General features: G+C 35.2%; 1 non-coding gene across 1 annotated transcript; it reads left to right on the top strand.

The window, feature by feature from the left end:
* Positions 1-15,537: 15,537 nt before the first annotated feature.
* On the top strand, positions 15,538-15,678 carry LOC116551404. Its single transcript, XR_004268904.1, has one exon. It is a non-coding gene; the product is annotated as a U4 spliceosomal RNA (small nuclear RNA).
* Positions 15,679-15,969: the final 291 nt, after the last annotated feature.

Consider the following 15,969-nt stretch of genomic DNA (forward strand, 5'->3'; position numbering starts at 1 on the left):
AGACAGATAAATAGATTAAAAAGATAGGGGCTCTGCAAACAAAATCTCTGCAGTCTAATATTTGATGGAAACATTTTTACACTCCTTCTCTACAAGGAATGAACTAAATGTTAACAGTCTAGCAAAGAGCCTATTCATTTGGGTTTCTCAATACAACAATCAAGAAAGGAGGACATTTGTTTCTATAAACAAATGTCCAGAACAATTATTGAAGTAGATCTCCATAAAACAATAGCTACAAGGCATGATTACAAGGCAGTGTTAGAGTAACTTTTATTCTCTACAGGCACATTAATATTATTTATAAGTAAAGGGTTTTCAGTACTGTTATTCTGTTACTTCTTGCTTATTTTGATTATCAGATACAAGGCTAAATAAAAAGTTTAACTCATATTTTAAAATACTTTAGCTATAAAATAATGACTTGCTTCCATTTTTATTGCTCTTTGCCTTGTTTATGTATCTTAATAATAGTGTTTTGTTTTTTTTTAAGGCACGTATTTCCAGAAAACTTTGGATATTTTTCAGCCACATCCCCAATATTGAATAACACCTAATTTAAAGTTTTTTTATGGAAACTTACTATACATGATAATGTCTCCAACTTTTGAATCAGCGGTAGCAATAATAATTTCAGTGACAAAACAGTGAATCCTTCCTTTTGGTTTGGATTTTAGCACACAACTAGGTCTAAGTAAACTTGGACATTTTAGATAGAAAACTTATATACAATCTTGATTTAAAAAAAAGAGCATTCTCTATCAGGAAACCATGCATTATATCTTTCAGTATAACATAGATTATTTAAAAATTCTATATGCAAAATTATGTGCAGAAGTTAATCATCCTGATATCACATAAGAAGCTGAAGCTTTGGATTCTCCAATCATTAAATTTCCACCTTAGAATTAATTTTATATATTACATTGGTGATTTTATAAGACAAATGGAATTTGCAATAATTTTTAAAATAAAATTTGCATGCCAAGATTATTTAATCTAGGAATTACTGAAGATATATTGAAATAACATAAATCATTTTGTTAAAACAAAAGAACATCCAAAATGGTATATTTGGAGAAAATTTTAAAGTAAAAGTTCAAACCATAAGCTAAATGATATAGAGACTGGAACAAAAACTTTAATTATCATTCATATAGAACTGATATTGGAATATGCATTATGTCAATCTTAAAAAGTTTATCCGATTTTAATTTTGTTTTTGTCAGTATTCAGATATTGACACATTCTGGTTGTAAACTGAGATAAACCTGAAAAATTATGGTGATAGTGATAAGAAAAGATTGATGTGAGTAAAGGAAAAGCTGAGAAAAATGCCAGATATAGTATTTGAAACTGTAAGTGTGGACACACTTGCCAAGGTAGAGTGGAGTAAGTAGGAAATCAGTCTAAAAAGATGTCCTAGGGACACTGACTACGGTTAGAAAAGGGAGTAGAGCAAAGAAGCTCAAAGAGCTAAGAAATCCTCATGAAGGCACAAGTAAACACATGTTTTTGGTCAAGGAGGTCAAAGGAGATAAATATAAAGTGCTGAGAAATAGAAATTTAATTGTTTCATATATATGAGACAATGAGACAATTTTAAATTTCCTTTCATTGCTTTCTTAGGTTTAAAGATAAATGTGATATGCAATGGAAAAAATTGTTAGGTATGGCAGCTTTACAGGGTGGTAGTTGTTACAAATGAATGTGTAGATGTGTGTTTGTGCATGAGTGTAGGCATGTATACACGTGTGTACAGGATATATGCATATGTATTTTACCCAAGCATCTAGAACATAACTATTGAAGGATGGTACTTTTACAAGGATGATAATTCAAATTGTTTTTCTATTAACTTTTTCATGTATCTTAACTTTTCCAGCAGAACTTAGAGTACATACAAATTAGAATGATAAAGTTTATCTTTTCTGAACTTTCCTCTCTTCCTCTCTACTCAAATCTAGACAAGATTTGATGTTGTAAAATATAAAAATAAAAATACTCTTATTCCAGAGAGCACATACCATGAATGGCACCTTTAAAATTAATATCGAATTAAGAGTTCACATCCAAAATGGACTAGCTTCACTTAAAAATAATTTGGAAAACATCTAACATTTAATTTTCTAGAGTGTTAGGTATTATATGCAACCCCATAATCACAGTGTTTTCTATCCTGGGCTCATTGACATATATTTGTACAAATCCAATACATCAACCAGTATATCAATAGACAATTGTCAATAGACAGTATCCAATATATCAATGCCCAATATATCAATAGACAATTATCAATAGAGACACTTATTCAATAGATAATAAACAATATTGGATATATTGGATATTGTCTATTAACAATTGTCTATTAATATATTGGATATTGTCCTAAAGGATTTCTAAGAAAAGTATCATATAATTTAAACCAACAAAGGACAATAGACAATAGATAATATCCAATATCCCAATAGACAATTGTTATTAGGCAATATCCAATATATCAATGTCCAATATCTCAATAGACGGTCATAGCTAATGAAGGTAAAAAGCCAATGTATAAAACTGTATTTGATGATAAACTGTCTTCACGTTCCCAATAACAAAAATTCATTTTATTGTCTAGTTGTTCAACCATTTCACACATTTTATTAAGAATAATAGAAAAACAAAATTTTTCAATCAATAACTCACAAATAATTTAATCCTTATATACATCGATAAAACAATGGCAAGAAAACAAGAATCTAAATTGGACATTCCAACTTGTTTTCACCTAAATAATCACCAACATCAAGAATACAGAAGAAACAAGAGGAATAAGAGCAGAAGGTACAACTGAAGATTAGATTATTGAATATGAGTATAAACATTTTATTTGTGGTAGCAACATTGATAACATTAATTCAAGATTGTTAGATAACAGTAGCAAAACTATTATTTGAAAATAAAATGTATCAGCAATAGAGCCGAGAAAATTTAATCCACCTCTGCAACCAGGAGTGGGTAAAATTTTTCTTGTATCATTAATTGATTCTACTAGGTTTCCCTTATATAAACACTGAAAATGTATCCACCTTCTTAGCGAGCGAAAGGTCTGTTTGCAAGCACAAACACCAAAGAAGTATTCCCTTTTATTCTCCCCTCTCTAGCACCAACTTCTTCTCGAAAGAAAACAAAACAATTCAGTATCTGTGGTACCTCTTGATTTCCCAGCCTTTTCTGACTCTAAGAAATAGTTGACAATCAAAATTTAGATGCTACATACAAACACTTATTGTATACTTTTATTTTGTAATACTTTTAGTTCTCACATATACAAAGCTGCTCCTAATGAAAATTTTGTAATAAGACCACATACCTGAAACCCCTGTGTTTGGAAACTATATGGATTGGAGATAAAAAATATTTACCACCGGTGCTAATTCTGTGTGTGTGTGTGTGTGTGTGTGTGTGTGTGTTTTGTTTGTTTTGTTTTTCATTCCTCTCTCCTCCTTCCTCCTCCCTCTATTCCCCCTCCTCCCTCCCTACTCTGTCCCTTCCTCCCTTACCCTCCCTCCCCTCCCCCTCCTTCCCTCCCTCCTTCCTTCCTTCCTTCCAAAAAAAAAAAAGCAGTAACTTTTTTTTTTTTTTTTGCATCGGGTTACTGCCAACAGACATGCTCATTTTTGTTATTTTTCCTTCCTTCCTTCCTTCCTTCCTCCCTCCCTCTCCTTCTCTCCTTTTCTCCGTCTCTGTCCTTTCTTCTCTCCCTCTTTCCCTCCCTCTGTCACTTCCTGTTTAATCTTTTAAAATATGATAAAATTTGCTTTGCTTTTATTCTGGAAACATCTATCTTCTCTCCTATGTTTTACATTAAAAGAATATATAAAGGAGAACAGGAGGAAATGATTTGAAGATACAATCTACTTTCCATTTCTCAAAATTAGAAATGTAGGAATTTAGATGGAGTTATTTGTCTCAACTGCCCCAAATTAAAGCATTAATAAATATCCTAATCTGAAACAGATACAGTTTTATAGAATTTATTTTGGTTTTACTAAAGATTTGCATGTTCTTCCTAAGAATATTTTAGAAGGCAATGAATATCAAGTAAGAAAGAAAAGCCTTTTCTGCTAACAAATTCATATTTTATGAAATATTTTCACTGCTTTCTAATCATATAGTAGGCAATGGATGTATGTCCTGGGATATTTTGTGACTAACATAAGCATATGAAGCCACATTATTGTGTAAACAACTAAAATATTTGTATTTTAGCAATAAATTTGCTCTTAAGTCACATGTGAATGTGTACCAATGTAGCAATAACTTTTTTTTTTTTGCATCACGTTACTGCCAACAGACATACTCATTTTCATTATTCTTCACTTTTATATGCTATATGCAAAAGTATTAACATCTGCATCACACAATTGAGATATTTCCTTTGAAATTTGAAGGAAAAATAATTTGTATTATTTGTTTTCTAAAAAGAAGAACTCTTCAATCACTTTTAATGAGTGATTTTCACATGTGTTGCTTACAAATCACAGGTTTATGAGCATTTATTAAAATTTTATAGAAAAGATTAAGTGTTCTGTCTTCTTGAAATATAAATCAAAGTAATTTGGCCCATTTCTATTTATGCAGCTACGGTACACCTTTCTTTAAATGAACTTACAGTTATGAAAGAAACTTTACCCTTTTGTTTCACAAACAAGACCAACTTCTAACCATTTTTACCCTCAAGAACAGCCCAATTAGAAACTCAGCTCTACTCTGTAAATCTAAATGGCAGAGATATTGCCAATATCACTCATCTCATCCACCATACCAATTTAAACATTAGTCTTAATAAACTATTTCTAGTTCCTGGAACACTATTTTTACCGTATTATTCCTTTGAATTTTGAAAAAACTTTATCCTTTCTATGTAAAAGCTACTTGCCAATGAGAAAAACTAGTATTTACTCTTCAATTATTTCCTTGGACTTCAGGTCCTCTTTGAAATCTTATAACGCTTATTCTACAATCTGTGGTTAGGCATGTTTTGTTTTTCTTTGTGCTTCTTTATGCTATTATCATGAGATTATGGGATATAATCACATGGATTTTAAAGTACATATTTAAATACTGTATTGTAAATAATGTGTGCTTGTGAGGTAGGAGGTAGAACTCAGACAGCAGACTAGATGGAGGACTAGTTAAATCAGGAAAGACGGGAAAGCACCTCTCTGTAAGATATGCCCAGCAGTTTGCCATGTCAATTTTCCACACCATGGCAACATTTGGAATTACCACCCCTTTCCATGCCAATCACTCAACAACCTGGAAGATGCTACTCATTTCCTAGAAATTTCTGCATAATCTTGTCATCAATTTGCATGAAATTAAAGATGGGTATAAATAGGACTGCAGAACTGCCTTTGAGCTGCACTCTGGACACACTACCTATGGGTAGCCCTGCTCCACAAGGAGCGGAACCTTCACTGCTGCTGTACACTGCTGTTTCAACAAAAGTTGCTAAGACCACCAGCTTGTTCTTGAAAGTTTTCCTGGGTGAAGCCAAGAACCATTCTGAGCCCCAGTTTTGGGGCTCTCATGCCCTGAATCGCATGAATCATATATATATATATAATCACATATAATGTGATTATACACACATATACATATTATACACACACATATCTATACACACATATGTTAGCATTATATATAATGCTATTTATGATACATATATTCACATATATATAATGCTATTTGTGATACATATATGTTTGTGTATATGTGTGTGTGTGTGTTTACAGTTTCCCTTGCTCTTTTTGAGACATGAGATGAGGTCCTCCAAACACTGGGTGTTTGTATGCATGTAAAAATATGCTAACTATTGAAATGCAAAATATTCTGCTTTAAAACAGCAAGTATATAAAACTCAATAGTGCTTTAGGAAATTCTTCGATTCTCATTGAACCAAGTTATTATACATGATGCTCACACATTTTTGTACTACTAAGGAAAATGTATTCCATGTCCCTCCACATAATACAATATTGTATTTCTTTGAGCTGCCTACTCATTTTATTGTGCCTATACCTTCTATTCATAATGTTCCTTTATTTTTTCGGGAACCATCAATATGCCCCTGTCATGTCTTTCCTTGACAGTTTTAGTGCTGGCAGATTTTGCCTTTATGCTTTCCCTGCCAATTATCTTTGCAGCAAAACAACTATAATCTTGGTTGAGTTGGTTCTTTGTCAGATGATCTGTACTGCAAGGACTTTAGATATCTATATAACTTAAAGATTCCCTCAAACATGTAACAAAAGCCAGATGTGTGAAGATCTTCGACACCCTATGCTTGTGAGCTATGTATGGAGAGAGAAAGTAGAACAGGAGTTTTCTTTTCAAGAGGGATGGCTGCTTATCTTTTCTATTTCCTATCCTGTAGATAATTTTACAATTCAAGAGAATAATAATTTGCATTGCCTTCCTGTTTCTATACATTTGCAGGTGAAACTATTTCTGTAGCACATTTCTCTAAGGAGAACACATTTGCTCCTATCATGAGACATTTTCCAAGATTTTTCTGTAAAACCTTTTTCCAAGGCCTCAAGGCAAATGATTCCAAATAAGCAGTAACAGGAAGAGTTTGTGGATTGTGAGAATATTTTTTAAAAGTATGCCCAATACAATGTTCTTTGTCTCCTGAGTGAAAGAATATCTAGAAGGAAATAATATAAATTTTGTTCAATCCATATATAAATATAATTTAAATATGTGAAAACAGAATTGCATGTGTTCTTTTTTTTTTCGCTTGTTGTAAATATATTCTTACCATAGTAGAATGTTTCACTGTGATTTATAATTCAGATTCTTAAAACAATCATTCCATAGGTTGTAAGTCTGTTGTAACATTACTATCATTCTCCTTACTAGCCAGACCCTTTAGTGTTTCAAAGGTCATCGGTGTTTCAAAGTTAACTTGAAAATAAAATGTGTCTTTTCATCCCCCAAATAGATTCAATGTTTTTGAATTAAATCTTTTGTTTATCACAAGCCTTGGATAAATTCAGTGAAGAGGGAAATCATCTCTAAAGTCTATATTGATGTAGTGGTTATTGAACTATTATAAAGTATCATGCTATAAATTCTTAAAATCTATCCATCAAAAGAGGCCATGATCCTGGTTTGACCTGAATTATGGCTACTTCTATTACTCTCTGCCAAGAGCACTATTTATATACACGATATATCACTGAGGAATTTTAACCTGCTTCATCTTGCTAATCAGGCAATATAATTAGGCCAGCTCTATTACCTTAATTCATTTTGCTCTTATAAAAAATGACCTGGGAACTTAATTTTCTATACAAGTTTGCTGAATAATACAAACTGTATGGGTTATATTTGGGTTACGTGCTTTCTGATTTCCATGTTATGGTAAGATTAATCACTAAGTAGCTACAATTTACAACGTTTAAAATAAAAGGAAACTGATATATGGATCTTGAAAAATGGCAGATAGGAGGCAGGACTAACTTTAATCTCCCACTCAGATGGATAGAACAGTGTATGGAGACTCACATTGTGAGCTTTTGCTCTAAGAGCTACTGCAGGAACATACCAAGAAAATGGGAAGAATTCACAGACCCTTTGAAAGAAGTGACTTGCTGCTAAAAAATCTGAGAAACAGCTGAAAAACAGTGAGTATCCAAAGTGTGAGGGAGGAAATTCTGCTTCCCAACACACGTCCTCACTGGGAACCTGAGGATTTAACCTTACCTAGAGGTGAAATGAATTTAGATAGCCGTGCAAAATATAAAAGTAGAAGAAACAGCAGAAAGAGCCCTATAGGCACTGCCAGTCACCATGGAAGCCCAGGGAACCCATTTAGGAGTCCTTGGAGAGGGATGCCAGTGAAATTGGGGAAAGACCACAGGAAGAAGGAAACTTCCAGCTGAAATTTGTAATAATTTTGACTGAGTGTGAATTTTCCAGGGCGGAACCAGGGGGCTGGGGTAGAGGGTGGACAGGAAGTGCAGATAGGAGCATAGATGCTGCAGTGGGGAGGGAGGAAGTCTGAGAGCCCCGCTTACTTTCCCAGCAGGGAGGCTTGTAGCCTGGGGCAAGTTCCCATGCTGCTCCTCACCAGCTGCCTGGATATAAACTGGGTGCTGCTGGGGGGTCAGAGTAGGAGTAAGACTGGCCTTTCTGGCTGCATGGAAGCTGGGTGAGGCCTGTCACTGTCAGCTTTCCCCCACTTCCCTGATGACCTGTATGATGCAGCAGAGGCAGCCATAATCCCCTTGGGAACATGTGGAGGATCGATCAGGGTGGTTGGCAAAATTATAAACATTATAGAATAATTGCAAACCTTCTTGGAAGGCTGAGAGGTTTTTGTAAAAGCTTCAGGCAAGAATAGTTCAGGTCTAAGGCAGCTAGTTCTTTTATCTTGAAGCATAGGCCAGTTAACAGGGGAATGCAAAGGAGTTTATCTAAATGGCTTGCTGTCCTAAGACCTGCATTTGCCAGTCTGCCCTTGAGGGCCTCCTACTCATGTTAGTTGCCCTCTAATGATGTTTATCCAAAGACCCTTGTTCTTTGATTTATGCGAAGTAAAAGCCTGCAAGCTGGGGAGTTGGGTCCAGTAGGGTGGTTGTTAACTCCTTCCAGTGAATGGCCAGGCACCCCAGCCGGCTTTTTCACTGAAAATCTGTGTCTGAGTGAATTTATTCATTCATCCTTGGGTCAGGGTCTGCCTGTTGGACCCTGGCAGGAACACAACTCTATCAACCTGAGAAACACACCTCCATCCTCCACAGTGTCCACTGGAAGCCCTGCCCAAGGAGAGTCTGAGGTCAGACACACCTAGCCCTGCCCCGACCTGATGGTCTTTCTCTACCTGCCCAAGCCAAAGACAAAAGACATAGTCTCTTGGGAGCTTTATAGCCCTGCCCACTGCCTGGGAAATTTGAGGACTTATCCAAGCAACCCTAGTGCAAGCTTATATCCTCCCTATACTCCTGCAGCTGATCCTGTCTTGAAAGCACCATCTCCTGGCTGAAGGCCAACCCAAAAAACCATTACAGCAACTAATAAAAGAACAAACCTGACCCAAGAAAGGAGAAAACAACAGCTAACTCCACCACCTATAACATCCTAGCTAACCAGAGGTCCTGAGTCTGTCCATGTAACAATTTTACTGCTAGCACAACCAGCATTTGAGAAAACCAGCACCCTAAAAAAACTACAACTAAGGTCCCACACAGAGTCCCCTCACCTGCTTGCTCCACCAGAGTGAGTGCTGGTATCCATTGAAGATGGAACACATCAGAGGACTCTTTGCAGACACTCCGCAGTACCAGCCGGGAGCCTGGTACTTCTGCTGGATGGCTAGACCCAGAAGAGAAATGACAATCACTGCAGTTTGGTTCTCAGGAAGCCCCATTCCTAGGAGAAAAGGGAGAGCACCACATCAAGGGAGTACCCCATGGGACAAAAGAATCTAAACAGTAGCCCCTGAGCCCCAGATCTTTCCTCTGAACATAGTCTACCCAAATGAGAAGGAACTAGAAAAATAATTCTGGTAATATGACAAAGTGACTTTGTTTAATGCCCCCAAAAGATCACACTAGCTCACCAGCAATAGATCAAAGCCAAGAAGAAATCTCTGAATTGCCAGAAAAAGAATTCAGAAAGTTGATTAGTAAGCTCATCAAGGAGGCACCAGAGAAAGATGAATAAAAACTTAAAGAACTTTTTAAAATGTCACAGGATATGGATGGAAAAATCTACAGAGAAATAAATAGTATAAATTTAAAATATCACAACTTCTGGAAATCAAAGATACACTTAGTGAAATGCAAAATACACTGGAAAGTCTCAACAATGAAATTAAACAAGTAGAAGAAAGAACTTTAGAGCCTCAAGAGAAGGCTTTCAAATTAACCCAATGCAACAAAGACAAAGAAGAAAAGAATTTTTTTTCATTTATTTATTTTTTATTTTACTTTAGTTTCTGGGGTACATGTGCAAAACATGCAGGATTGTTGCATAGGTACACACATAGTAATGTGGTTTGCTGCCTCCATCCCCCTGTTACCTACATCTGGCATTTCTCCCCATGTAATCCCTCCCCATCCTCCCCCCCACCCCCGCTGTCCCTCCCTTCCCCCGCAACAGACCTCAGTGTGTGATGCTTCCCTCCCTGTGTCCATGTGTTCCCATTGTTCAACACCCACCTATGAGTGAGAACATGTGGTGTCTGATTTTCCGTACTTGTGTCAGTTTGCTGAGAATGATGGATTCCAGATTCATCCATATCTCTACAAAGGACATGAACTCATCATTTTTTATGGCTGCATAGTATTCCATGGTGTATATGTGCCACATTTTCCTTGTCCAGTCTATCATCAATGGGCATTTGGGTTGGTCCCAGGTCTTTGCTATTGTAAACAGTGTCGCTATGAACATACATGTACATGTGTCTTTATAATATAATGATTTATAATCCTTTGGGTATATACCCAGTAATGGGATTGCTGGGTCAAATGGAATTTTCTATTTCTAGGTCCTTGAGGAAGCGACACACTGTATTCCACGATGGTTGAACTAGTTTACACTCCCACCAACAGTGTAAAAGTGTTCCTCCATATCCTCTCCAGCATCTGTTGTCTCCAGATTTTTTAATGATTGCCATTCCAACTGGCATGAGCTGGTATCTCAATGTGGTTTTGATTTGCATTTCTCTAATAATCAGTGATGATGAGCATTTTTTCATGTTTGTTGGCCTCATACATGTCTTCTTTTGAAGTGTTCATATTCTTCTCCCACTTTTGGATGGGTTTGTTTGTTTTTTCTTGTAAATCTGTTTTAGTTCTTTGTTGATTCTGGATATTAGCCCTTTGTCAGATGGGTAGATTGCAAAAATATTTTCCCATTCTGTTGGTTGCCAGTTCACTCTAATGATTGTTTTTTAGCTGTACAGAAGATCTGAAGTTTAATTAGGTCTCATTTGTCTATTTTGGATATTGTTGCCAATGCTTTTGGTGTTTTAGTCATGAAGTCCTTGCCTATGCCTATGTCCTGACTGGTTTTGTCTAGGTTTTCTTCTAGGGTTTTTATGGTGTTAGGTCTTATGTTTAAGCCTTTAATCCATCTGGAGTTAGTGTAAGTTGTGAAGAAGGGGCCCAGTTTCTGCTTTCTGCACACTGCTATTCAGTTTTCCCAACACCATTTATTAAACAGGGAATCCTTTCCTTTCCCCATTGCTTGTTTTTGTCAGGTTTGTCAAAGATAAGAATTGTTTAAAAAATGAACAAAGCTTCTGAGAAGTCTGGGATTATGGTAAATGTAAAATAAAACCTAAAAATAAAATTGGTGGTCCAAGTGAAGAAGAGAAATCTAAACATTTGAATAACGTATTTGAGAGAATAATTGAGAAAACTCCTCTGGTCTTGCTAGATATCTAGACATCCAAATATAAGAAGCTCAAAAAATACCCAAGAAACTATTGCAAACAGATAATTACCTATGCACATATTCATCAGGTTATTTAAAATCAAGATGAAGGGAAGATTTATAAGAGCTGTGAGGCAAAAGCATCAGGTAACCTTTAAAGAAAACCTATCAGATTCACAGCAGGTTTCTCAGCAGAAACCCCACAAGCTAGTAGGGATTAGTGTCCTATCTTTAGCCTCCTTCATCAAAACAATTAGCAGTCAAGAAATTTGTATTCAGAAAAACCAAGCTTCATAAATGAAAAGAAGATATTATCTTTCTCAGAAAAAATGCTGAATTTTATCAAACCAGCACTATAAGAACTGATAAAAGGAATTCTAAGTACTGAAACAAAAACCTCAAAATATACCAGAATAGAAACTTCTGAGAGCATAAATCTCATGGGACCTATAAAACAATAACACAATGAAAAAAATACTCACAGTATTCAGGTATCAACTAGCATGATGAATAGAATAGTACCTCATATCTCAATACTAATGCTAAATGTAAATGGCCTAAATGCTCCACTTAACAGATATCGAGTAGCAAAATTGATAAGAATTCACCAACCCAGAATCTGCTGTCTTCAAGACTTACCTAACACATAAGGAATCATATAAACTTAAAGTAAAGGGGTGGGAAAAAGCACTCCATGCAAATGGACATCAAAGTGAGCAAGAGTAGCTATTTTTATGTCAGACAAAACAGACTTTAAAGCAACAACAGTTACAAGTAAAAAAGGGGCATTGTATAATGATAAACTGTCCTGTCTAATCCAACAGGAAAATAGCACAATCCTAAATATATGCGTATCTATTACTAGAGCTCCCAAATTTATGAACAATTACTACTAGACCTAAGAAATGAGATAAATGGCAATGCAATAATAGTGGGAGACACCACTAACAGCGCCAGATAATTCACCAAAGTGAATTTCACGCCAGAAAGTCAACAAAGAAACAATGGACTTAAACTATACTGTAGAACAAATAAACTTGACAGATATTTACAGAACATTCTACCCAACAACTACAGACTATACATTGTATTCATCAGCTCATGAACATTCTTCATGAAAGACCATACGACAGGCCACAAAACAAATCTGAATACATTTAACAAAATTGAGGCCAGGCACAATGCCTGTAATTCCGGCACTTTGGGAGGCTGAAGTGGTGGATCACCTGAGCTCAAAGGTTTGAGACCAGCCTGGCCAACATAGCAAAACCCCATCTCTACTAAAAATGCAAAAATTAGCTAGGCATGGTGGCACACACCTGTAATCCCAGCTACTCGGGAGGCTGAGGCAGGAGAATTGCTTGAACCTGGTAGATGGAGGTTGCAGTGACCCAAAATCATGCCCATGCCATTGCACTCCAGCCTGGGTGACAGAGTGAGATTCCATCTAAAAAACAAAAAAAAAAGAAGAAAAAAGAAATTAAAACAATGAAAATTCTATTAAATACACTCTCAGACCATAGTGATATAAAATTGGAAATAAACTCCAAAACCATACAAATACATGAAAATTAAATAATTTGCTCCTAAATGATCATTAGGTTATTAATGAAATAAAGATAGAAATAAAAAGTTCTTTGAACTGAATAATAATAGTGACACAACCAATCAAAACCTCTGGGATAAAGTAGAAATCATGCTAAGGGAAAGTTCATAGCCTTAAATGCTTACATCAAAAAGTCTGAAAGCATACCAATAGGCAATCTAAGAACAAACAAAGGCAAACAAGAACAAACAAAACCCCAACCCAGCAGAAGAAAAGAAATAATATAGATTAGAGCAAAACTAAATGAAATTGAAACAAATAAAAAGGAAAGATAAATAAAACAAAAAGCTGTGTTTTTCTTTTTGAAAAGAGAAACAAAATTAATAGACCATTAGTGAGATTAACCAAGAAGAAAGTACAAGTAAATTAATTAGAAATGAAATGGAAGATTTTACAAGTGATACCACAGAAATACAAAAGATCATTCAAGGCTACTATGAACACCTTTATGCACACAAACTAGAAAACCTGGAGAATAATAATAAATTCAGGGAAATATAAAACCCTCCTAGATTAAACCAGGAAGAAATAGAAACTCTGAACAAATCAATAATAAGCAGCAAGATTGAAATGATAATTTTAAAATTGCCAACAAAAAAAGTTAAAGCCCAGATGAATTCGCAACTGAATTTTATCAGACATTCGAAGAAGAATTGGTACGAATCCTATCAACACTAATTCTAATGATAGAGAAAGAATCCTTCCTTAATCATTTTATGAAGCCAGTATCACCCTAATACCAAAGCCAAGAGCAGACATAGAAAAAAAAAAAAAAAAGCAAACACACACAAAAAAAACTACAAAAAAATCCTTGATGAATAGATGCAAAAATTCTCAACAAAATATTGGCTAACTGAATTCAACAGCATATCAAAAAGATAATCTACCATAATCAAGAAGGGACATGCCTTATACATACCTAAAAAGCCATCTATGAACAGCCCACACTCAACATTATACTGAATGGGGAAAAGTTGAAAGCATTTCCCCTGAGAACTGGAGCAAGACAAGGATGTCCACTTTTACCACTTGTTTTCAACATAGTACTGGAAGTCTTAGCCAGAGCAATCAGACAAGAGAAAGAAATAAAGGGCATCTAAATTGGTAAAGAGGAAATCAAACTGTCACTGTTTGCTGATGATATATAATTGTATAAGTAGAAAACCCTAAAGACTCATCCAAAAAGCTCCTAGAACTTATAAATTAATTCAGTAAAGTTTCAGGATTCAAAATCAAGGTACACAAATCAGTAGCACTGATATACATCAACAGTGATCAAGCCAAGAACGAAATCAAGAAATCAACCCTTCTATAGTAGTTTTAATAATAATAAAAATAAAATACTTGGGAGTATACTTAACCAAGGAGGTGAAAGACCTCTACAAGGAAAACTACAAAACACTGCTGAAAGAAATCATAGATGACATAAATGAAAACATATCCCATGTTCATGAATGGGTAGAATCAATACTGTGAAAATGACCATACTGCCAAAAGCAATCTACAAATTCAATGCAATTTCCATCAAAATGCCATCATCAATCGTCACAGAACTAGAAAAAGGCAATCCTAAAATTCATATGGAAGAAAAAGAAGAAAAGCAGGACTAAGCAAAAGGAGCAAATCTGGAGGCATCACATTACTTGACTTCAAACTATACTACAAGGCTATAGTCACCAAAACAGCATGGTACTTGTGTAAATGTAGGCACATAGACCAATGGAACAGAATAGAGAACACAGAAATAAAGCCAAATACTTACAGCCAATTGATCTCAAACAAAACAAACAAAAACATAAAGTGGGAAAAAGACACCCTATTCAACAAATGGTGCTGGGATAATTGGCAAGCCACATATAGAAGAATAAAACAGGATTTCCATCTCTCACCTTATATAAGAAATCAACTCAAGATGTATCAAATACTTAAATCTAAGACATGCAACCATAAAAATTCTAGAACATAACATCAGAGAACACCCCTCCACACATCGGCTTATGCAAAGACTTCATGGACAACTACTCAAAAACAAATGTAGCAAAAACAAAAATAATAGAGGGCACTTAGTTAAATTAAAAAGATACTGCACAGCAAAATAAATAATCAACAGAGTAAATAGACAACCCACAGAGTGGGAGAAAATCTTCACAAACTATGCATCCAACAAAGGACTGATATCCAGAGTCTGCAGAGACCTCAAACAAATCAGCAAGAAATAAACTAACAATCCCATCAAAAAGTGGGCCAAGGACATGAATAGACAATTCCCAAATGACACACAAATGTACAACAAACATATGAAAAAATGCTCATCATTACTAATTATCAGGAAAATACAGATAAAAACCACAATATGATACCACCTTACTCCTACAATAATAACCATAATTTAAAAATCAAAAAAATAATAGATTATGGCATAGATGTGGTGAAAAAAGAACATGTTTACACTCTCGGTGGGAATGTAAACTACTATGACCACTGTAGAAAATAGCTTTGTGCAGTGGCAGTATCGTAGCCAATGAGGTTTATCTGAGGCACAATTTTTGCTAATTGAAAACTTTTCCCAATACCCCACCATGAAAACTTGAAATAGAGTTGGCATTGGCAATGTTTGACAGTCTCTAAGGAGGCTGAATATTAAAAAAAAAAACAAAAGAAAATAAAGTGGACATTCCTTAAAGAACTAAAAGTAGATCTATCATTTGATACCGCAATCCCACTGTTGGGTATGTACCCAGAGGAAAAGGAGTCATTATACAAAAAAAAAAATTTGCACACACATGTTTATAACAGCACAATTTGCAATTGCAAAAACACAGAGCCAGCCTAAATGCCCATCAGTTAATGAGTGGATAAAGAAAATGTTTTACACACACACACACACACACACACACACACACACACACACACGAATACTACTC

Source organism: Sapajus apella, unplaced genomic scaffold (assembly GCF_009761245.1).
Source record: "Sapajus apella isolate SASKATOON/1434 unplaced genomic scaffold, GSC_monkey_1.0 scaffold9, whole genome shotgun sequence".
Classification (NCBI taxonomy): Eukaryota; Metazoa; Chordata; class Mammalia; order Primates; family Cebidae; genus Sapajus; species Sapajus apella.